Source organism: Pleurodeles waltl, chromosome 9 (genome assembly GCF_031143425.1).
Source record: "Pleurodeles waltl isolate 20211129_DDA chromosome 9, aPleWal1.hap1.20221129, whole genome shotgun sequence".
NCBI lineage: Eukaryota > Metazoa > Chordata > Amphibia > Caudata > Salamandridae > Pleurodeles > Pleurodeles waltl.
In genome coordinates this window covers 479,429,264-479,450,149 of record NC_090448.1, presented here as the reverse complement: position 1 = coordinate 479,450,149, position 20,886 = coordinate 479,429,264, and the positions used below count along the sequence as shown (strand labels likewise).

General features: G+C 41.4%; 1 protein-coding gene across 3 annotated transcripts in view; it reads right to left on the bottom strand.

Moving 5' to 3' along the window:
• The window catches only part of AKT1 (AKT serine/threonine kinase 1), a 416,301-nt gene extending 395,830 nt beyond the window's left edge, over positions 1–20,471 (bottom strand). Inside the window, exon 1 of one of the 3 annotated variants that reach the window (XM_069207320.1) lies at positions 20,431–20,471. The gene's annotated coding sequence lies outside the window, so the exon portion shown is untranslated. Of the gene's footprint in view, positions 1–18,424; positions 18,552–19,324; positions 19,980–20,430 lie in introns of those variants that run through there. The other 2 variants (XM_069207318.1, XM_069207319.1) reach the window with 2 other exon arrangements.
• Positions 20,472–20,886: the final 415 nt, after the last annotated feature.

Sequence of the window (20,886 nt, the reverse complement as noted above, 5' to 3'; positions counted from 1 at the left end):
CAAATAACTGAATTATTTATAACTAATCATTGTTGTTACTCATTTATCTTCCACAGCTAACAACCATTGACAAAGCCAACTGCACTGACAGGCTTTACGTGATGTCAATTGTTGTGTTATATTTCTGGATGCAATAACATCTCATTTTGCATTTTCCCTTTACGAGAGCCCCCACTTTTTTCATCCCACTTAAAGACCTGTCTGCACATATTTCTGTATGACTGGTTGCAGTCAGCAGTGGTGTGTGCTTCCTGATGAGAACATATTCTTCCAAAGTTGATGCCACATGGAGTGCAAGACAGTGGGTAAACACACACTTTAAAGGGCCTGAAGTTGTTGCAGTGTACAATTTGCACATTAAAGTAAAGGGTGAGCGTATTAATGCAGTAAGATATGTGTTTAATATATCAAGGCTATACCTTCCCACTGCTTTATAAACCTTGCTTTTTCACTAAATTTATTTCCTTTCAAATGGACCACTTGTCAATCTTTTTTCTATTTTTTCTTGGGTGGAGGACCCACCCTGGACCTCATGTTTGTCCACTGAGCTTGCTCGCTACATAGAAGTCGTACCCAGACTATTACGCCCCACCACTTTCAAATGTCACCAGCCGCCACTGGAATGGAGTGCTCTTGGATTCAGAAACTGAGACCGATATCATCCTGGGTGGGACAAATATAAGAAAAGGGATAGAAAAATGGCAAATCAAGATCAGAAACCTCTTTGGATGTGAAGTGACTTGGTTGTGAGCCTTAAGTGGGCGTAGGTCAGGCAGTAGCATTGCCTTCCCTGGTGACTGCATGGAGTGTTCCCGGGGGTACTTCCTTTTCCTGTTCTTTTTACATGGGGCAGATCTACTAATTTACAATGGAGATAGATGGCACCAAAATAGTGGGAGGGCTAGTTATTTTTTTTTTTGTGCGATTCTCTATAAACAAAAAGTACATGAGTTTCCTATTTGCCAGGCATAGACATGGGCAAGCTTGTCAATTACACTGATTGTTATCACTCAATGTTGTGCCACGTTATTTCCTTTGTGCACTCTATGTACACATTTGGCCAATAAAAATTTGTTTAGAAAAAAAAAAAAAAAAAGCAGACACCTGAAACAGACATCGAAGCCATGCAATCATAAGCAAGAGGCTGAGTCAAAGCCCACTCCAAATATATGATAGGTACTGGAAACAATAGTCTGCCAACAGTATGTAACTGTGAAACAAAAATACTGAAATGCTAAGAAACTCCATATTTAACTTGCCATCGACCGGGCAAACTGTCGCATTCTGATCACTTAAAAATTAGCTGAACCACCTGCCAATGAGCACTAATACTTCATACAATTCCTTCAAGCTCGGAAATATGATAGAGCAGTTGATGGTGTCAAATACGTTTAAGAGGTTTACATGCATGAAGAAAAATGTTCTCCCTCCTTGATGACGTAAAACATGATTTGGATTTGGTCGTTCAATAAGGCAGTTTCCTCTGCAGTATCAGAAGCCTGATTGACATTCTCGTGGAACGAGGGTTGTCAAAATATAAGCTTTAGCTACTTGGTTGATGTTTTTCCCCAAACTTTGCATCAGGAAAGAGACACTGAATATTGGTATATAGTATGGTTTGTGTCACCTGATTAAAATCAGTGATGAATGGTGCTACATCACCACAACATTCCTTAATTAATCTCTATACACAGGAATCACTTGATTTACAACCAACATTACCTCCAGTAAAGAGAAGATTCCCTATATGGTTAAAATTTTAATTACAACTCCTCCCAACCTTCCAGCATCTTCCTTTCCTCACCTGGTAATCCTGATGTGAAGTAAGAGATTGTTGAAACATAATAACTTTGTATTTAAAGTACTTCTGTAGTGCAGTGCACTATTTCTCTGAATTATCCTAAAACAAGAATGTAACCAAATGGTCTACAATCACTTTTAGAACCTTAACAGCTTCTTTGTATTGCAGCTGACTTCCTACATTTTACTGGAGAAAAACTGTTTTTTGGACTCTAGGTGTGCTATATTCCTTACGGCTCTATTTCAATTAAGTTTCATTGACCACAATAAAACCTTCTGCCAGGCACACTGAAGTTTTTTCAACCATGTTTCAGTACCATTCAATTCGTAAGAGTATCACATAACGGACTTCTTTGTCACCATGAGTTTTCCTCTTTTGCATGGAGTTAATCTGTTGACAAAGAATATAATACCGAGATTCATTTGAAAACAGTTTAATAATAAACAATGACCCGGCAAAGACTATCATCTTGATGATTCAAATTATTATTGTCTCTATAGGTGTGTGGCTGGCGAAAACATTGAATCATCACCAGATTTCGATTTAGCTATCCTAGTATGAAAAGAAAGATGTCAGTCCAGTATATTTTCCTTTTCGGATACTGGGGACGTAACAGTGGGTGATAGCTCATTTCCTGCAGTTTACAAAGACCAACTACAATTTGCAGCTTGTAGCATTAGTAGTAGCAGTAATTTTATTCAGTTTTAGATTCAACCATAAAAGCACATAAATATAAAACAATATGTACATCTTCCAAAAACTGAATATAAGAAATGAAGATTAAAAAGAATATATAAAAAGTGCCTACTCACGACACAAAATGTAAAAATATTTGCAATGGTTTAAAAACCTAGGCTTCGAGGGCGCATCTTACATTTGATAGTGTAGCTTAAAAAACAAGTGTAGAATCAGGATACCGGACAGAATAGGTGTCAACAGTTAAAAGGGAGAAATCTTCAAGTGCAAGTGGAAATTTTACCCCAGTACATTTTGTTTCAAGTCCTTAACCACTTCCCCATATATGTCAGCGTCAGTTATGGAGTTTACTATTATTTATCCAAAAGCGACATGTACTTACATCTGACTTTTCATGCATACAACAATTATCTATATATTCCAAAGATGAGCCACATGTCACTTCTGACAATTTGTGAAGGTGGGCCTCATTTGTCTTACCGCCAAAATATGACAGATTGGAGTAAGCCATGATTTCCTACTCATGACATAACTAGGGCAAAAAAATAGGAAGTGCTCTTCTGATTCAGGGCAGTCATGACAGAAGGGGAACTATTTAAGCCATTCCATCTGCAGCAAAAGCCGTTAAGTGGCAAGATACCATATGTAACTTGTAGATATAAGGACTTAGCTCGGAGAGGTTCAATCTGATTCATAACTTCCTCGCAGTGCAAGTTATCATTAAAGTCCAAAAGCCTACCAGTTAAATCACCATGGTACCCTGGTTTAATAACCATGAGACACCTATATAGGACCAGTAGCTCTTCTGGGTATTTTTCGTGATGCTCTGAGGGTTTGTCCATTAATTCACCCATGCCCAGAGTAATTAACTATGTTTTAACATATTGCAAGCAGGAAATATTCCCTTTGCTATCAAGTACCAATACTTCATTCAATGATTCTCTCATAGGGAAGGAATGGAGAACTGTTATGCCAAACACGTGTCCAATAAGCTAGGGGTCTGAATACTGCCACACGAACAATGTTTTGCAAGCCAGATCCAAGCGTATTAGGGTTAAGGGTGCATTACGGGGTAGGCCCAAGATTGATCTCTTGAAAACATTCATTCACTCTTTTCTGAAGCACTCCTAGATTATGTGAACCCCATATCTGTGCACCATAAAAGTGCTGCACTAACCCCTTTTGCTTGGTAAATATCAATAGCTCTGGCAGCTGGCCTCTACATACCATTTTTTAGTCTTCAATACAGAGCAGAGCTAACATGCTGCAGGATAAGTGGACAGTTAATGACGTGTGGAGTCAAATATCACCTAGCTTCACCTTACCACTAAATGATTTATGGGGATTAAAAGCCATAAATATGTTTGTTGACATTCCCTTCAAAAGTTCCCAAGTTCCTTACATGCAGATGAAAATCTGTCTAGTAAATTTTGAAGCCCTATTGGTGTGCTGGATGCAATAAGTGTCATCTGTAAACAGTAATGATGCAACTGGTCTGGCAAGCTTGGGAGGGATCTCTGTTACAGCCATATAGGGACTCAATCCATTAATGTATAAGGTGAAAAGTGTTGGGGCCAGAACACACCCTTGCCTCACCCCCTGTCCACCTCAGCAGGTTCAGTGAGCTCCCCATTTCAACCCCAACTTATCTGGGTGTAATTTCCCTGGTGGAGCCTAATGATCGCCTGTAAAAGATAGTTAGGAATACCTTGTTGCTCTAACACTGCCCACAATTTCCATCTGGGAATAAGATAAAAAGTGGCCCATAAATATGCAAAAACAACATATATATGTTCCTTCTTGATCACAACGTACTTCCATAGTATTGCTAAAAACCTAAATAACAGATCAGTAGGGTCTGTGTTTTCCCTGACCCCTGCCTGAAGGGGTGGGAGGATCTCATACTCCTTGCTCCAGTCCAACAGTCTTCCCAGGAAGAGTCTGCAAAACAACTTTTGAGTTATGTCTATGAGGCAGATGGGCCTATAGTTTGCGGCATCACTTTTGCCCCCCTTTTTGTATACTTGGACCACCTCCGCCCCTAACCAGGAATCGGGGATCTGTGCTCCTTTTAAAATAGCATTAAATCATCAATTGTGGGTAACACTCCACACTCCCAATTCCGAGAGGTACAGGTCATCCGGAATTTTGTCTAAACCAGGTGCCTTACCTCTCTGTAATGTAGAAAGGACTAACTTGGTTTCCTCTAGACTGAAATCAGTAAAATCAGCTTCCCAAAGCTCCCTATATATGCCAACATCTACTAAGTTGTCTATCTCCAGTGTCTTTGAACTCTGTCCGGCGCAGAGAGTACTAAAATAATTTATCCATGACTGAAGTTCAATATGAGAGTCTTCTTCAGTAAGCGGTCTCCTAGTGCTCTTAGCCACAATATGCCAGAACAACTTACCTTCCTTGTTTTTGGTTGCAACCAGTCACTCTTAGCTTCAGCTTGGACTTTAGCATATTGCTTCCTTTTGATGGCCACTGTACTACTACATCCTGATTTCAATGCCCCATCAGATCTTTTCCCCGCTGCCTTACAGGATTTGTTAAACCAAAGATCTTTATTAGTGTGTTTGGCATTGCCCTTTACTTTATAAAAGAAAATGTTAACCTTTTCCAATAGCTTTGTAAAGATATTAAGGGTACACTGTACCTTACCCTCGTGGTTGCTTAAATCTATGCATGCTTGCACTACCAATGCATATATCTGGGCGATAATGTCTTGGTTCCCCTCAGTTTTAAGCCATTTGATCTTCCTTCTGTTGTTAGTAATAACTACTGGATAGGTTAGCTCACTATCTAAATTGACTTCTGGGACAATGAACACGTGATCTAAATCTAAATCCAGAGCGTTGTGATCACTGTGGTACTTTTCAATAGTCTTCATGACGCTCACATGACACTAAGACGGTAAGTTCAATAAAATATAGTAAATTCTCGTGCGACAATTAGCCCTCTTTAACAGATGTTTTTGAGCGCCCGTTGCAACCACGCAAACCATACTTCATTGTTAATGATGCAAACTGAAGAGCGACTTTCACATTTCTATATGGACTAGCACGGCCTAACCCAGGGATTCCCCACACCTCATCCTCCCTCCTCTGTGGTATTTGCCAGCATCTCCAAGGGTTCATATGTTGTGTTTAGATCTTCTGCTAACAAAAAATGTGTCATGGCCCTCTCCCCAGTCTAAAAAAATCATCCAAAGCTGCTACTGTAGGGGATTCCTGATGCTGCGCAGAAAACCTATTATAAATACTGACAATTAGGGAAGATTTCACCCCTTTAGCAATTGTTAGTTTGACAGCCAATAAACCTCTAGAACTAACATCCATTTGTTTGTAGTACAATGTAAATTAATATTGACCCATATAATAAGACACCCTGCTGGATGCCCCAATGGTGAGAGAGACACTTCCACACTAAAATTTGTGAACGCCACACTATGGACCATGCTTGTGGCCCAGGACTCATTGAAAAAGTCATACATCAAAACCATCAACAAATGTTCCACAACTCTTGCAATTAAGTTTAGTCTTGATGCCAGCCAAGTTCCAAGAAAGAATGTTTAACTTTCCAGTATCCGCAGGAAAAGGGGGCTGAGTAGTTTCTCTTGGTTGACCCCCTCAGTGTTCTAGGTGGACGTTGCCTCCTCACCCTACCATTCCTATTTGTATCAATCCTGTCACAAAGTACCCTGGGGCCCGTGGGTCCTGACCCCTGCGGTCGCAGCATTAATACCCTCACTCCAAAAAAGGCACATAATAGTTCCAAACCAAAACTTTTGTGAAAATAACCTAATGGCAATCTAGCTCCTTCAACTGCCTCATTCAGTTTTCACTTGTATGATTGAAAGAATGCCAATATATCAAAGAACCAGCACTTGCTCAATTAAAAAAGTCAGAGTGTCAGATTCTATGTTTCATTAAGTAAAAAGCCCATAATCTTTCTTGTTCCCTTCTATACAAGACTTTATTTATATTCACAATATTCAGCCAATGTGTTTCATTCTCATAATCAGGGACTTCATCAGGACTAAAATGGAAAACATATGAATAAAAAAAAAAAACTTAGGAATATTTCCACTTTTTGAGTGTGCATGCCCACATTCAAATATTTAATGCAATATGTTCCATAACTTAGTGGGTGCAGCATCAGCACGGGTATCAAACCAGAGAATAAATGCTCCTAGCATTACCAACTGAGAATAATCAACATAAACGCTAGTACTATCTCTGATATATCTGGGTAAAGTAAACCCGCATTTTTAGGAGGGAGCTACATGAGGGCACAACTGTTCTTTCAGTTATACAGACAAGTCCTTACACTACAAGATGTTCAAATGAATTCACTGATGTATTACAAATTTGTGTTATCAGTGTTAATGTGTACTGTCTGGGTACACCAATCAATATGCAAATAGGACAATCTTAAATTATAATCCCCTGGGCTTTTACTGTAGCTAGAAGCAGAGGAACTGTCCAGCCAAGATTCTGTAACCATCACTAAATTTAACTGTCTTCCAGGAATTAGATTACGAAGTTCAGTGTGGTATGCGTTTATGGATCAAACACAGATAAAGGTGCACTAGTCTTCCCTTTGCTTGGCTCTGCCATGGCTGATTACAATCTGGGCATCTTCATAGTGACTTACCACACCAGACATATGTTGCTTATGCACTGAACATTCTTTAAATATTTATCAGTTAAAGGGGGTGAGGAGATAGCTTACAGCTTCAGACCCTCTAATATTTCTTGCTATTAATCGCCCCAGCTATCCTTGGGTTTCCCTTAAGCTCTGAAAAAGAGTACATAACTTCTCTGTTTCCTGAAATACCACAAGACATTATTATGTCCACCTCTACTTCATTCCTTAGGTTTGTAGTTTACTATGGGACCATACATATCTGATTCAACCCTAGAGTTTAGCACAATTTCTTCCCAACTCCGAGGAAGATGCAGAGTATTCTACATTACTACCAATATGGCAATGGACCTTAAAATAATTGGGCCAACACTAGTTTGTGGAAATGGGTGACATTAAACACCAGCCCTCCTTAAAGGACTATCATTACTAAGACCCCAAAATAACTGCTACATCTAGATGGGTCTACTCTTTACAATCTATTCTCCTTCATCCCCAACTCCAATAAATCCTAGATTCATTGAAACCATTGAAAACGGACATGTTTCCATCAGAGTACAAGCATAATGCTTTGTGAGAATGCTTTCTAACATGCCCTGGGATCCTATGATTTATTGAATCCACTTTCCTCTAAATAAAATATTTTTTTTAAAACACAAATATAAATTTCTCTGAGAAATGATAAAAAGAAATATCACTTGGTCATGATTATCCATTTCACAACCTATGTGACGACAGTTGGGGCAGAGCGTTTTGCATAGTATGTTTGGCATACTTGGTCTAGCACCACATTGAAAGAGAACAGACAAAACAAAATTATCTTAACAGTGTTAAAGAAATATTACAAATTTACCATAGCCCTAAAACCAGAATTAATCATAAAATCTCTTAATTGTGCTTACATGCCCTATTCAGAGAATACTTGGATTTATCTGTACTTACATAATATAATGTTTAACATATATTTGATTTCCTAAGAGCTCTGCGGTTACTTGTGTAGGGCAATTCTTGGAACCTAATATTTTGATTATTCAAAGTAATCTCTTTCACCCCCAATCCTACTTTTTACATTGTGACTTTTACTTGTGATGAGACCTGAACTCTCTAAGAGGTGAACTTGCTGTCTTTATCACCTATAAAAAGAAAACAAATGTTTTCATCCTCACCCTAGCTACTCAAAGAGGAATAATCAGGCCACCTCTCTGCTATTCGTTCTATGAATGATATAGATTCAATGGTCTAGAGCCCTGCTAAAGTTGAAGGGTAAGAAAGTGTAGGACTAAATGTAAGGCAGGCTACCAGTAAGTAGTCAATATATTACCCTCAAGTTCTTCTTACTCAATGAGTACTTATGAGGAGTACAAACTATCATTGAGGTTCAGTCTGACATTTCGAAGACACAACAAACCTCCGTAATAGCAGATGACAACTGTGACTTTATAACTAAATACAATACATAACTCGGTTTCTAAATGCAGAAGATCACCACTCAACGTATATGTACTGGTTTCCGCTGAATGTGTAATGCTTTGGAGTGGTGTAGCAGCATACCCATGCAGGTAGTTTGTGAATGTCACCTAGCAGTACCCTCTAAAACTGAGCCCCAGGTTCTCTTGTGCCTAGGAGGACTGCCCATCAAAGGTGAATGGCGAGAATATCAGGCAAGGTATAAGCCAAAGAAATAGTGGAACTGATCCATTGAATTAGGGTCAAAGTTGAAGCTTTTCTTCCAATGCATAAGGCACCTAAGGTCACAAGAAGAATATCTGGCTTTTTGAATGATCTTAGCACCAAAACTGTACGCTGCCCTGCAATTGCTCTCTGTGTTCTAAGATCTACCCTTCCCTAAGGAAGGAAGAACAATCTCCTGCAGTCAGTGACAGGAAAAATATCAACTTGCTTGGAAAGCAGGATCCGTTTTCAACTTCAATACCTCAGGCTGGAACATTAAACAAGCATTGGCAAAGTCAACAGACTGTACTTTTGGGACATATTTGCTTCGCTAATGGTTTTAGCCATGTGGCACAACAACAAAAATGCTCTGCTATATAACTAAAGAACATTTTGAAAACAAAAGCTTTTGATGCAACAGCCATGTCATTTTGTAGTTGTGAGCACCATGCATGCGCTACAAAATGGTGCACCCACTTTTTATTTTTTTAGTACCTGTTAAAGCGGAATTAGTAACTAAAAAGAAAAAAAAACACAATAAGTGTTTTAAAGCTAATGGGGGCACAGAAGCGACACAGGGGTGATAGTGGGAGGAAGCAAGACAAAGGATCGAATCACAAGGGGGCTTGGTTGGGGCAAGGGTTTTTTAAAGCAGGTGGGAGGAAGCAACCCACGGACGCAAGCAAAACAGGGGCACGGATGGACAGGGTGAAGCAACACTGGGGATGAGCGGCAGAAGGAACAAGAGACAGAGTTGGGGGTGAAAGTAGGGGACACAGATGGAAGGCTGCAATATGGGATTGCAGGTGAGAAGATCAAATGGGCGAAAGACAGCAACATGAAGATGGCGTGGGACAAAGCACACAACTGTAAGGCAACATGCGCGAGTAGGGAGGAGCACACAGGCAAGAGGAAACAGAAGGCAGTGGAGGTGGTAGAGACTCATATGAGGAGGGCAGCGTGAAGACGACTGCACTCTCATTGACTGCTTAAAAAAAGTTTTGTCTGAAAGGGCAAACAATGGAAGGATGTAGACCTGCGTCAATGCGCCAGGGGACAGACAAACATAAATAGAAGAATGAAAAACAAAGCATGCTAACATATATGAGGCAGGCAAAAGGGAGTGACAATCAAGTCAACCAATGGTAAGCAATATGTGTTGCAACAGACAGAGCATGCACTGTCTTAGGCGAGACCTACAAGAGGATGTCTCCATAGAGATACACCAGCCTTCTGCCCAAAAAAAAAAAAAAACTCTTATAAGAGAATCTTTATATCAGTCAAATCAGTGGATTGAAAAAGACAAGACTGCTTAACAGTGGGAGCTAAATGCATCCAACAAAATGACCAACTGAAGATTCAGCTAATGCAAAAACTGAGCAACACCCCAATCTGTCCACTGGCACCTTTCCTGCTGTTAGCTCGTCCTGTGTGTTGCTAAAAGCTTCAGCACCTGCCCCCTGTAACATCAAAATAAACAGTACCAACAACAGTGAGAAACAGTCCTATATGATTAGAAATCAAACTTAGGAATGAAGATCCTCAGTTCTACAGCACTGCCTTAGAAAGCCCATACTCCTTGAAGCTGCATAGTCATGAATTCTGCAAATGAGTCATGATTGATAAGGATGAATCCTGGGCCAGACCATTTTTGCCATGTAATCCTGGTCTCTAGAGTCTGTCTCGGGTATGTGGAATTCATATTGCCTGACTGGAGTCAATGGTAGCAAGTTTTCATGTTTATTTTGTCCTTGGTACAAGTAGGCCAAACACCCTGCAGCACAAACCTTTTGGCTGCCAATTTACAGAGCAGGAACCTGTCTGCAGTTGAGGTAATGTGTGTCCATATGTTAATGCCGTTTGAACTTGTATTTATGGTTCATTAATGAAAAACCTTCATTATTAGGATGATGAGCGCTGTAAATAAACGTTTTAAGGTCACACTGCACTACTTACAGTGGTTCCAGTAAAAAAAAAAAAGTATATACTCATGTATGAAAAGTTTAACAATAAGAGGCAAAGTACAATTATCCCAGAATGCTTTCTGATTATATGCAAATGTTTGCAGACGTTTGTAAGCAAGAGTGATGATTCTTTGCTTTCAAAATAAAATGTTCAGGAAAAAAAATGGAAGTAGGAAAAAAACGTTTCACTACTATGAAATGTTAGGTGCTATTTCTCTGAAGAGTCATTTAGTAAAAGGTGTTGGTGCATGCTAGTATTTCCCAAAAAATATTCCTAATGGAAAATCAGTGTAACCATTTTCAACAAGATTATTGGAGGCATGAAGATGAACAAGCAGTGGCAAAGCCAACTGATCCGACATATTTTGTGAGTCTTTTGGTTTTGTCAGTGCGTGTCTTGTTTTTACATGACTTTTGTACCCCTTTATTGTGGGAGCTGCCAGGCCCTCACCATTGTAACAAACACAGGTAAAAAGGGGGAAAAAAAGTTTTTGGTCTCAAAAAGCACACATTTTCTCCAGTGACATAACAAAAGCACCTCAGACCCCCTCTAGGGCCCCCCACAGCACAGCAGCAGCCCTGAGTGAGCCTGGTGGGGAAGGGCCTCAATATTCTTTGCAGGGGGGGGGCTATCGAGTTTTTTTTACGCCACTGATTGCCACAGTAGTTCCTGGCACTGAACGTAACTACTTTGTGTGTCAAGATGCTCCTTGTGGAAGAGCAGAATGTGATCACCCACAGTAAAGCCAGCCAATAGGTAGAGAGAGAAATAGAAGTTTAATAAAAACAAAATGTCTTTGTTAACACCAGACCCTAACTAGGGAACCCATTCTTAAAGAAAGTCTCTAAAACGCACCCATGGTATATGTCTTTGAATTAGTGGTTTCCATAAATTCACAAGAACTTACAGAAGTAGACCAGGAAATCATACTCCCAGAAAATATTTGATGAACTGTATTTTAGCACGAGCAAATATGCATGTGTGGATTTGCTCATGTGAAAATCTGTTGAGTGTTTACAAGTTCACTTTCCATTCAACCACTTTTTTCCCAACTCTGGAAGAACTTCTACTTCTCCCACTGTCAGGAGTGAATTTCCAGCCTTTCTCATTATGGGAAAAGATAAGAGAAGAGCTGGTGGAAATCCTTAAAACATGCAAGTTAGTAGGTTTGCAGACTCAAAGGCATTCCAGCCCTGGAACTATTGCTTACTGCTTCCTCCAGCCGCAGTATGTAGATCTGCAGAAAGGTGGCAAAATAAGGAAATTGTTGTAGTAGGGATTGAAATTGCAAGTATTCAAGCCCTACTATAGTAGTAAACCTGGCATAATCAGATCGTCTATTATCAGAGCTCTTACAAAATTAGATTGCTGCCATAATTTGTCGCCACACTACATGGCACCAATTAGACAAGTGGATTTTTTTTTACAGGAAAAGTAAATTTAGGAACCAACCTGTCCCATGGACAAGTAGGTATTTTATTAAATTCCACACCCCTGCTGTCTGAATGATTTTTGTTATTCCCCTACAAGGGAAGGTATGGGATTAATCTGATGGCACATACTGTATGTATGAAAAACAGACTCATTTTATGTGCAGAACCAGGACCCAATTAGGTCAAGGAACTAAGTTGAAATGGAACTTATCTCAGTTGAGCTCAATGTCAAAGAGATATTCACACCACAACCATTTGTTTGGCCACTGAGGATTGAGATAAGGGTAGATAGAAAACCTTGCTATGAAACAGTGTTATTATCAGAACCAATACCTTTTGTCAAGACAACGGATGACTGGTCATGCTTGTTCAGGATGGCAAACATCAAGAGCTGGTGATGACACCAAAGAGTTGCATCATAAAGATACAACTATAAACCCAGTGATGATATTAAATCTTTCACTACCAAATGAATACATAAAGCAAAGTCGCCATCTTAAAGTGCTATGGCTGAATGCCAGGTTTACTTTCCTGAGGTCGGGTGCTTGCTAGTCGTCCCCGGAACACTGGGTACAATAAATGGAGAAGTGAGCCCTATGAGCTTTTTTTTTCTGGTGAGGCTGGGCATATTTCCATATTTGTTTTCTGAATTACTTCCAGAAGTGTTGCCTCATTTATTGAACCTTAGGCTAAGGGGCACTGATTATGCTGGTTTTTGAAGCCATAGCTGCATCCACTGTCAATTCTGTAACCCAGATCGATCACTTTGAGACCTGAAATTGATTTCTGACAAGCCTGTACAAAAATCCCCAAGTAAATGCTAGCAGGACAGAGCTGGTGGAGGTGTATTAGTTTCTCTAGTTCAAGGGCCCAATGATAAGCGAGCTTGGGTTCACCACATATGCACTCACCTTAGTGATAGTTTTGCTTCACATATGTGGGTGGACCACCCTACTGTTCTCGGTTAGCAGGCACCCCCATGTTCTGTGGAAAGCTGTGGATCCTGCCTCCTTATTCTGATAATGGACGAGTCTCCATGCAAGACTTTAAAACTTCTAAATCCTGAAACTTTCACCTGCTTTAGGATGCCAGGAAAGCAACCTTTCCATAGCCATACATTTTCGAGGCGGATGTCTAGCAGGTCAAAAGTGTCCAGTTCCAAGGACAGAAAACACACAAGATAGAGAAAAAAAACTATAAATTCTAATTAGACAATGTATGCATGTGTGAGTAGATGAACATAAGAATTGGTCCGCGGATAAATGGAGGTATGAATGAGGATATGAAAGGAGGACTAGATGAGAGCCTTGATGACGGGTTCATGAATGAATGGATGAGCGCATGGATACACAAGTGCGTGAACGGTGAGAGGATAGATGAAGGCCTGGCTTGTATATAATGTTGAACACAAGCATGGACTAAGCGCCCCCTGTGTCTGGTTGCAACAGCAAGTCACATGGATAGCAGGTGACAGCAGAGGTTAACTGTGGCTATGTAAGAATCAAAGGCAACCCATGCTCACAAGTAAAGGCAACTAAAGGCACTAATGAGCAAAGCTGTGAATATTCTGATCAGCAACCAATAACCAACAGTTACAGAAGCAGCTAATGCATGAAGGTGGGCAAGGGCAACAAGGAAAGCAACAGGACAGTACATTATACCACAAAGGATTTTTTTCAAATGGAAGACTTTCAGTGACTGGTGAGATTGTGTGGTTGACTAGCTGCGAGAATGACTCAATGGCTGACTAAATTTAAAGATTACTGTGTGCTCGCATGAATGAGTCAGTGAATGAATGGATGAATTAACTGGTAATTACATAGATGAATGAATGGGTGATCACATGGATAGCTAAAAGAGCTTACAGGTGAATAATTGGGTGAGTGTGTTGATTAAACGTTGCATTTGCAGCTGGATGAGAGGGTCATTCAGTGAATGAATATTCCAAAGTAGTTTTTACTAAGGCTGCAGCCTATTCCTCATTTGGGAGACAGTTTCAACATGATGATAACATTTTGCGTTTTGTTGAACAGCTCTGATTTTTCATACATATCATCCCGTAAACGTTTACTAGTGTGCCAAAATTCCCCATAAAATTAATGTTGAAAGGTACAATATTGGGGGGGGGGGGGGTTGGGAGTGGAAACTTTATGGATTTATACACCTTATCTTGAAAACACCACATTTGCATCCGGTGATCTAAAAAAAGGCAATCACCCAAGGCTTGTTATTGACTGCTGTTTATACACCTTATCTTGAAAACATCACATTTGCATCCGGTGATCTATAAAGAAGGCAATCACCCAAGGCTTGTTATTGACTGCTGTTGAAACAAATGTGAGTGTTTGAATAAGGCACAGGAGCAGCAGTAAGTGACAGAAGAAGGTGTCAGGGACAAAAGCACTAAGGGGACATGATATGGGTGGCCTTCTCAATCCCAAAGGTAGCTCAGTTCAATGACCAAAGGCAACAACCTCGAGAACAGTGAGGACTCGGAAATAAGCAACCAACAACTGGGAGGTCAAAGAAGCCCATGGTGTGAGAACTGTGCAACTCGAGACGGACAGTACATCTACACTGAAGAAGATCTCAATACTCCAAAGAGCGGCATCCAAATGATATAAGGCACAAAGAAGACCTGCACCCAAAAAGAACACACAGGGACAGTAGAGCCATGGATAGGCCATTCGGGCCTCACTCGAAGATCCACGGACATAGGAGGGAAGCACTTCAATGGTCACATTCCACCAAGGGAGCAATATCACATCCGGAAAATACTCTTTCCAAGAGGTAGCACACAATGATTCAAGGTCTGTGCCTAGAAAGGACTATAGGTCCGGCAGACAGTAAAGCAGGAAGTAATGTACTACAATGGGCTTACATAATCCCAAAAATGACTAAAAAATAGCCTGTCAGAGCTTAGAGCCTCCACGCATTATTGCCAAAACAATTACAGTGCCACTACAGGGTAGAAGATGACCAATGGAATGAACTCCCCGCGCACATTTATGGATGTGTAAGCTGGACCTTACACATGCTTGTTCAGATATTGGCACAATAATCTGTCCTTTCCTATGTCTGGCACTAAAATCCATGCATGGATCTTTGTTGCCTCTGCAGTCAATCTATCAGGGCAAGAACAAGAATACAGGACTGAGAAGAGAGTAGCTCCATGCAGTAAACTGTTGTGAATTTGCAAAAAATCGAAGTTGTGTCCATCTTGGAATTTCAAGTTCAACTAATTAAATCAACAAAACTTAGCAGCACAAGGACAAATAACCCTAAAAAGAGAAGATGACAGTGGATACCATAGGGCACTCTTCTAACCATATTCCGAGTTTGAGCAACAGTCCCATTATATAACCTCACTTAATTTCAGAGCACATCCTGCTGCCCCATGTGTGTACAACTAACTCCAGGAAGCTAATGAAGTCTTTTGACACTAACTACAAACCAAGAGCAAATTGCTCAACCAGAATCATAAATATTCTTCAGACACAGGATCAAACACATATGTCGATGGCTCTGATCCGAGGGATTTATTTTTTTGTAAGAACCCGAATGCCAAGAAATGCTCTGTCCTGACTAAAAGAGAGTATTTTTCAAGAGTGATTGTAAATGGCACAACTCACAAGTGGGAGATAATTATCATAAACAGTAACTAAATCAAAAGGATCCTCTGTGTATGGAGAATCTCCATGTGCTGATATTTTTATAGACAATTATGATAGGCACTCCTTATTCAGAAAAATAAATACGGTCTTCACAGAATCATCATCTACAGATCAATAAAAAGCCATGCCTTGTAAAATCAATAGGAGTTCAAAAAGACTGTTTAGAGGACAAAACAAGATGGCTTGTTGTTGTAATGAAGAACACATATCTATATGATAAGGTCACTCTATACGTGTTGGAATCTTCCTTTCCTAAAGTACATTTATGACACAGATGTGCAAATGGTGTTTGTTTTGTTAAAAAAACAAAACACAAGAAACAATTTTTTCAATGGAACACCTAGTGAAATTAAGGACATTTCAAAAAAACATTTACAAATGTCACTTGTGATATACGAAATATGTTAAATGCACATCATTGTCTTTCTGACTAAGAAATCATAATAAGACAAGTGACTGAAAGTTACAAAAAAAAAAAAAAATCTAAAAAACTGAAAATAGTGTGCCATTCTTTAATCACGAAATGCACCTCGAGATAGAATCCCACTTTTGCTTCTGTTTCATTTAAATTGTTTTATTATAGATTTGTATTTTACGTGGTGGTCACAACCAGCCACATTAGGCACTGCCCTTGGCAAATAGAAGAAGAAATATATATAATACACATACCAATACACGCCATTGTGTGGGACTTAGTGCTGGTGGTTGCAGCCTCTTGAGGCCTGGTAGGGTACATGGCGATTCAAAGGACTATGGTACAGAAACAGCCACCAGAAAGAGCCCAAAGGGGCTTTATGCAAATATACTCGGATGAAAGCAGTAGTCACCCATTATTCCCATGAGCAAATGTAAGCCTGAGCAAGCTGCTACTTGCCTCATATTGCTTTGTCCTACACATGAGTTCAGTTTCCTGGACTTGGACTATGGGGTTCAGTTGAAGTGTTAACCCCGTAGGTTCAGTACCAGATGCTTTGCAGGCCTTACCCTGGATTGCCAGTAGGTTACCCTAATAACTTGCCTAACAAATATACAACATGATTTTCTCCAAACAAAACTGGTGTGGTAATTTCCTTGTGTGCTCTTTATTCCTTTGCATGCATTTATGCAGTACATGTAATATGTATGTAGTTCTGTTGATAGGTTATTAATACTAAAGCATTTTATATGGACAGAAAGAGAAAAAGAGTGTGCCCCTCCCAATACAGATTTCATGGGTTTATGTTCTAATACAAGGCCATATATATATATATATGCCTGTGAAGAGGAAAAACACCATAGAGCATAAATTACTTAATATCAACCTATGGAAGGGGAAAATGGGATTTTTATCAAGTAAAAATTATACAAAGCCGAGAGGGCTGACCTTATTGCCACACACTCTATATATATATATATATATATATATATATATATGGTAAAAAACAACTAACTACAGCTAAACCTGCTTCTAACCAGACTGAAAAGGGATACATAGTAGGCGAATCAGGTCTAATACTTCTCCTAGAGTACTCAGGGCCTGAGACTGGCTAAAATGTTTTTATGTATACAGAATTACAGGATAGTAGCGTGTGCTGTTCCTTTGCTGCAGTCATTCTGCGAATAATACAGAATTGATTCCCAGAGTTGACATATAAATAACATTATTCTAACATTCGACCCCAGATAATTCTCGAGTAACGTTATTTGATGGCTACTAATAGAAGAAAAAAAAAAACACTGCCACGGGCTGACACTATAAGGCGCTAAACCTACACGTATATTTACCGACCTAGTGTATAATCTGGGAGGTTTATTTTGTCTGAGTTTTACTTCAATTTAATCAATGTCGTAAAATATCAGTTAGCTATTGTGAGTAACAGAAACGCCCTAGACTGGGAAAAATGTGCCTCCCAAATTCGGTCACCACGAAGCCCACTTTACTGTGGCACTCTACCCTCGAAGCCAGACAGACATTTCAAAAGGCACACAACTGCGATATAAAGCGTTACAGTAACGACTTTGAAAACAAAAGTTGAAAGCGTTCTCCAAGCCACACCCTAAAACCATTCCCATACCACTTATCCAGGATTAAAAGTATCCAGTATGGATTCTAAATGAGTACACAAAGGTTTGTGCTCATTAATTGCAACATCAGGCAAAATATTTGAACTATGACGTTTGTACAAAATAACTTTAAAAGACCACCAAAATAGTTATTGTAAAATAACGAATGCATATGTGAACTTGTAAACACAATAGCTACAGTATTATTTGGAAAAACTGCTGCACATAAATGTCAACGTTAGTAAATAGGTAACAAAACAAAAACATTTAAAGAAAGACTTTTAGGAAGTGCCTCGACTCCATGTTTCTACACACAGCTTTGGATGCGTTCAACGTGTGGGAGAAGAGTTAACAGGAAGCTGCAGCCCCCTTCCCTTTCTCCACAAAGCATATAACAATACTATGGAAGTGCAACTCGCTGCCTTTGCCGGCAGATTAAACCCAGGTCTGCGAGGAGCATATCTGTGGAGTGAGCTCATGCGGCAACGTACCGGACTGTATGGGAAGCGTTACACAAAGGGGCTCCTACTGCACACGCCAACCTCAGCAGCAGCTAAACTCCCTTAGCAGCAGCCACAGCCCCTCGCTGCACCCACTATAGACAGAGCAAGGCTGTCTGTGTGAATGAGAAAAAGACAAGAGGGCGGAGAGCCAGGCTCCCCATGTTCACACCACAAGGGCAGCCCCAAGGCAGGGCGGATCCACTGCAAACGTGGACCGCTAGCTGTAAAACATCCTTTTTTGCCCCTACCCCCTTGTTCAGACATTTTCTTCAATGTGAAATGCAATTCTTAAGGTTGTCGGTGCCGCTTGGGGGGGGGGGGGGAGAAGGGGCATGTCTCTGAGATGGAGGTGGGAGCACATGCGTCAGGACGGTATAGGGCTCTGAGGGGTGAAAACCTCAGAGGTGCAGCTCTCATGGGGGTCTATGCAAGTCTCGAAGCGGGCTACTATCTCAGGGGTGGGTTGCGAATCTCGAGATGAGGTGCTAGGTCTCGGAAGCGGATGCATATCATATCTTGTGAGGGAGGTGCAAATCTCAGAGTTCGGTTGCTAGTCTCGGGTACACATACCTTGGATGAAATCATAGTCAGCGGGTATCAAGTGGATATATCGTTCAGGGTGGGGATCTCAGACTGGTTCTGGCAATATAGACATCACCAGGGTGGTGTGTAGGTTTCTAGGGAGGGTGGGGATCCCGATCTCGGGTAGAAGGGCCTGGTGGTGTGTTGCCGGTTTTAGGGTAGGCATATGGGACCCGGGTTTGCCCTGAACATCCCAGCAGGGTGGAGTAGGTCACAGGGTGGGGTGGAAGTGCCATGCTTCTGTAGAGCTCTCAAGATGCATGTCTCAACACTGGGGCTGTGGACAGCAGGCCTCGTATCACTTACACGTAGGGCAGCTCCGGCCGCAATGTGGAATCTCCGGGTCCAGGGCCTGCTGCCGTGTGGAGGGTGGGCGGCTGCGGTTCCTGCACACATTCAGCCCATGGAGGCCTGACGCGGGCGGCCTCGTTGTGACAGCCTGGCTAGACTCAGGAGGATCCGGACCATGCCGTGCGGGAGCGGCGGGCTGTGCTGGGGCCTAAGCCGGGCTGCTCTACTGCTTTTCCCCGGGCTCCGCTGATCCTTGGCGGCCTGCGTTCGGCTCTGTTCCCGGTCCGGGTACCGCTTCACCCCTTCCCTCCAGACTGGCTGCCAGCCCGGCACCCCCTCATGGGCCGCGCGGTCCTACCGCCCGCCGCTTATAGACACTTAGGCCTGCGTCAGTTACAGACTGCATACACCACTAAAGCAAGAGCTTCAGTGAAATGTGCTAAGCAGGTCAGAACTACAGAACCCCTCTCTTTACAGAATGTCACTGCGTATGCAATATCGCACTGTCTGCAGAGACATTCACTGCAGAACGGTTCACTGCAGAGCAACGTACAGCAAACGCCCACTACACTCCTTCACTGCAGAGAACCCCCCTGCAGAATCCTTCCCTAAAGAAACACTAACAGCGGATACCCACTACACTCCTTCACTGCAGAGAACTTCCTTGCACACCCCTTTAGCAAAAAGCAACGCATAACAGATACACACAACATCCCTTCACTGTAGACAACTTCCCAGAACCCCTTAATTAAGGGATAGTCAAACATGCACCCCATGCTATCATTGCAGAGAACGTCCTTGCAGAACCCTCCACTAAAAAGCCACTAACGGCAGACGCCCACTGCAGAGAACCTCCCTATAGAACCAGACACTAAAGAGATGGATAGATTTAGCAGTTATCCACTACAACACCACAATGCATTCCCCCGGCACAGGGGGTCCCAACCCCACACGAGCCTTCAGATCTGTCACAGGGGGGCCATTCTTTCCCAAGGCTAAATAATATTTGTGAAACATGGAAGACTCGTTGGCATCTCTTCACATTCTGCGCGAGTGGAGATTTTATCTTAATCCACAGCCTCACTCGAGCTCTTACAGCAGAAACTCTCCGTATATATTACCTTTTCACTGCAGAACTCCCTCCCTGAAAAGACATCCTTAGTGCAGAGCCCCATCACCGCAGACACCAACTACGGGCCTAAACTGTAAAACCAGAGCCCTCTGTTGTTTATCTCACACATAGAGGCTCATCCAGTCCAATAATTTTCTTTGCATTCTGGGACTTGTTGTTGTGGTTGTATAATGGGTTAAACAAGACTACAGATCCCAGCATACAACGGAAAAACCATGACTGGATGAGCTACTCGTGCACAGATCGACCCTCACTGGAGCACCAACCATTCACTGCAGACCCATGTCTAGTATACATCTACTACAGTCCCTCACTGTAGACACTCTGTGCAGAACATTTCACTGCAGATACACTACCGTCCCATACAGCAGACTCTCACTGTAGATCTATTCCCTGCAGAAATCCAGTGCTTAATTTTTGCCGGTGGTTGCTGGTGGTGGGCACT